Below are 4427 nucleotides of genomic sequence, written 5' to 3'. Positions count from 1 at the left end.
AAAGAAGATGATGTAGCTAAATAGTCAATTTAAAGTTATGAATTTGCAAAATAGTCAAAGTTTCTCTTAATTTAGTGAAATAGCCAAAATGTAGAGTATTTTAATTTTTAAAATTTTTTTGACTCCAAACTTAATTTTTTTTAAAGTGATAAATGCTTATAGTAATCGTCAAAAATTTTAATTCTGGCTGTCGAAAAAATTTTGAAGACGTAAATCTAGTTACTTTATTGAAAAGTTGAAAGTTTGTTTATTTTGTTGATCAATAAGTTTCAAATGGTTATTTTGTACAATTTTTCCAAAAAAAAAAGGAATGAAAAGGCAGAAACGAAAATGATATATTGGTGAGAAGCAAACTTTTGCAATATTAATGTTTTCTCTAAGTTGTGAATCGAATCGATCCCACGAAATTAAATTAGTGTGGTGAAAATACTCACCACTTAATAACCTCATTTGATCGTTTTCTTATTACAAGTGAAAAATTAACCCTTTTGGTTTTTGATTAAATTTAACCGGTTAAAAAAACGATAACTGGTCAAAGTTAAAATGCCCATTTTTTACTCGACCGATTACTCTCTTTTGAAAAAGAAAAAAAAATTGTATTCATGTGCGTGTATTCATGCCAAAACAATTTCATCTATAGTTCATTCAAAACAAACAAACACATACTCGATTACTTTCTGGTAAATCCTAGAGAGGGAAAAGAAAGCTCTGATTATTAATCTCGTGAAAAGGCCATGAGAGAGAAGTTTTTGTCCAATATAAATTGCAATAAAGAACTTATGACGAACTATTTTTGTCCCCTCTCTATTCTTGTACAAAATTTGATTATAAATGGATTTGGAAGCATGGTCTATGATTAATCATTTGTAATTTAGTGCCCACGAATTCGCATCGCACATGTGACTAACAGCTTGTAAAATAGAGTCACGGGAGAGATACAGATGAGGACAAAAATATACAGAGAGACCAACACACTCTGATTAATTAGAACCAAAAAAACATAATCTAGCCATAAAGTAATTAAGTCTTTATACTGTACGTAAGAAAGCTCACTAGTCAATCATGATAAATATATTAAGAAAGCCTACATCGCTCTTGCGTTACGAAACTACTCAAACAAACTTACAAAATCAAACAAAGAAAAATGAAGAAAAGAAAGAAGAAGAAAAAAAATTAAACCACCACACACACAAAACACAGAACACAAAGCATATGAGACTCACCAACAATATATATAACACAAAACACCACTTTTAGATATATGCTCTAATATACACCTGCCCAAAAACATTACATATATATATATATATACGTGTTATTAAATATAAGCATTATCTCAAGGGTGGGAGTTCTGGGCATAGCTGTTAACGAGAGCAAGGGCGTTGCTAGTGTGATGCTTAACCTCGGTGGCGCGTGAAAACACGTCGGACTTGATCGGCGAGTCAGCGACGCCGTCGAACCCGTCCGTACAAGTCTCCTGATCGGTCAGAGCGGCGCTCATCCACGTCTGGACGTTGCTCATCTGGAAGCGGAACGACTCGCCGCCGGCGCCGGAGAGGTGCCTGATCTGCCGGAGCGAGCCGCGGATCTCGTCGGCGGCGTCGGCGAAGTTGGAGAAGCAGTCGCGCAGAGCGGCGGCGGCGGGGTCGGAGCCGGAGTCGGGTCGGCGCGTGAGGTTGGCGAAGTGCTTGGCGACGCGTCGCGCGTGGGAGAGGCTGACGGAGATGGCGACGCGCGCGAGTTGGGCGGGGCTCTGGCGGACGGCGAAGGAGTAGCGGGAGAGAGAGGCGTAGCAGAGGTCAGGGTAGAGTGTGGTCACGCAGCTTGTGCGGATGAAATCTGACCCTTCATCGTCGCTCGGCGCCGGGCTGATTGGATCAATGTCGTATGCTGAGATTGGTCCCGTGATTGTTATCACCACGGCCATCAAAACTAGGAGACACACAGTTTTCATTTCCTTTCTGTTTTTTTTTTTTTTTTTTTTTTTTTTCTCAGTTTCTTTGCTCTGTTGGTTGGTATTGCTTGGTTGGTTCTTTCCACTTTCAACTTTCAACTTTCAACTTACGAGGAGCTTTAAGTAGTGGAAGGCGTTCATCTCTAATTACAATTTTACCCTTGTTTTTTATACTATATATATAATGAGTAGATATGAATGAATAGAACCTAGAATGGAACTCAAATCTTTTAGATAAGTATAAATTAATAATTAATAATTAATAATATGATGACGTGACTTATTTTAATTGGAGGGACAACAAGAGAGCATCAAAAGAGGACCCGGATTTCCTAAAATAAATGTGCCATGTATATATTGCCAATTTTTGTTTAGGACGCTTAAATTTTAATGTCTTGTGCTCCATAAATGTTCATATTTATATTTTTTTTATGATAATGTCTTTGATAAATATATTCAGAATAAAAAATGATGACATTTTGTCTAATTCTTCAATTATTGGTTATATTCACATATCACTATATAGGGGATTACGTTTTTGGATTGATCAAACTGTTTGTTATGACGTTGTTATTTTGTAAAGAGAAATATTAGAGACGACATTAAAAAAAAAAACACAGCAATGTAAAGCCTAAGCCTGAATCACCTCACCTGGGCCAAAGCCCCTTCTCACCTGTGCGAGCATAGATATGTGTCAGCCCATCACTCGCTCGCCTGACATCAAAATCATCAATCACTGCTTGACCAGTCACTCGACCGCTCACCCGACACCTCGAAGAAATTTTCTTATTTTCGCGAGCTCGATAACTTTATCGTTCGATTGGCATCACTAAGATCACTATCTATTGAAAACGCACGCCACACGAGTAGCTTACCTCGCTCATCGTTGGCATCTTGAGGGAGACATCTGCCTCGACACGTGGGCGAACGAACTAGAATTCCGAATCGCCCGATGAGCGGGTGAACAGCTCACCTCGTCCTACATCTCACCCAAGAGCCGTTGGGCGAGGAGCTTGTCTCCACCCGCGAGCAAGCGAGCGAGAAGTTCGCCCCGCCTATCCCAGGAAAAGAGCTAAGCCTGCCCAGGCGTCTCACATGGGCCAACGATGAGGAGGAGGCCTCGATGCAACCCAAGGTCCTCTCCCAAGTCCACACTTTTCCCGAAGTGGGCCTAACGTGTCTGTCACCTCAACACCTTAGCACCACAAAATTGTATACATATCAGCCTAGGAGCCATAATTTTGAGGTAAGTGATTGTCAATCAAGGCAAAACTCTATCAAAATCATTTCTCAATTCTCTCTACACTTTTTCTCTTTAAACTCAAAGAGGCAAGGCCAAAACTTACCACCTCACATTGCCATTGAATTAATGTTGAGCATCGGAGTGCATGTTTAGGGAAATCCATCCGCACCCCGCACCCACATAGTTGATTTCTGTTCGTTCTATTTGGGTGAAAAAGCTGCAGATCCAACCATCAGACGAGTTGAAGACGGGAAGAACAACAACATCCACCAGATTCAATCGTCTTCCAAAAGTCCTTTGAATATTGTGGCTTTTCGTGTCTAACCTCGATACGCCATGGCTTTCTTGTTCCGAGAGAAACACCTTCCACCATCGTCATTCTGATTCCAAGGTTTTTCCACAATAAGTTACATTTTGAGTTCGCCCAAGTAATCATGATCCTCTCAAATCTGTCGGAAAAGCGATACAGAAGATAATAAGATCGGGGATAAGCTTTACAGTAAAAAGAAGGGCAGTGTAGCAAAATAGGGAAAATGAAACTATGAAATTTGTTTTTAGCCTACGTTTCACAAATTTTAGGGAAATAGCCAACAGGTTTATGTGGCAATAATTAAGGTTTGATTTTCCCTTATTTATTAACAAATTCGTCATTTTCTCTCTCTTACTTTTTTCCTACACTTTTTTTTTACATAAAAACTTCAAAAAACCATATATATCTCATATGAACTCGAAATTGAGTTATTCCAAATCTTAAGGATTTGTGACGTCGAGATCTTCAAAAATAGATCTATCATCCTCAAACGACGCACGTGACAAATCTCTACTCCATCACGTGACTAATGTTAAACATCTGAAAATCGTATTAACTATAATGTTTACTTTTATTTGTATTTGTTTATTTTAATTGTATTTCAGACACCAATATTAATATCTTCTAATCGTATTAACATGTTAAAATCGTTCCGTCAAGTGATATGCTTATGGTACCGTACGTGATGTAACGCGGTGTTTATCATTGTGTAATTATTCATATTATGCCATTGTATTCATGATAATGAATTTAATTTGAAAAACGGTAAATAATGTTTGAAATATTTAGTGGACGATTGTCATATATACTATATATTCAAGTTTTCCCATGGAGAACCAAACTTGTATTACTTTCTATTTTGTAGGTTTTGACTTAAGCTGATAGGAGAGGGATGGGAAAACAAACAGAAGCATGGGTTT

The 4427-nt window shown here is 38.4% G+C and overlaps 1 pseudogene; it reads right to left on the bottom strand.

Annotated features, from left to right (window-relative positions):
- Positions 1-956: 956 nt before the first annotated feature.
- On the bottom strand, positions 957-2050 carry LOC149401948 (21 kDa protein pseudogene; annotated as a pseudogene).
- Positions 2051-4427: the final 2377 nt, after the last annotated feature.

The sequence above is a fragment of the Urtica dioica genome, chromosome 3, assembly GCF_054948205.1.
Source record: "Urtica dioica subsp. dioica isolate 48M chromosome 3, U.dioica_male_clone48M_v1_H2, whole genome shotgun sequence".
In the NCBI taxonomy this organism is placed as follows: domain Eukaryota; kingdom Viridiplantae; phylum Streptophyta; class Magnoliopsida; order Rosales; family Urticaceae; genus Urtica; species Urtica dioica.
The sequence above is the reverse complement of the archived record's forward strand: the minus strand, read 5'-3'. Positions and strand labels throughout refer to the sequence as shown.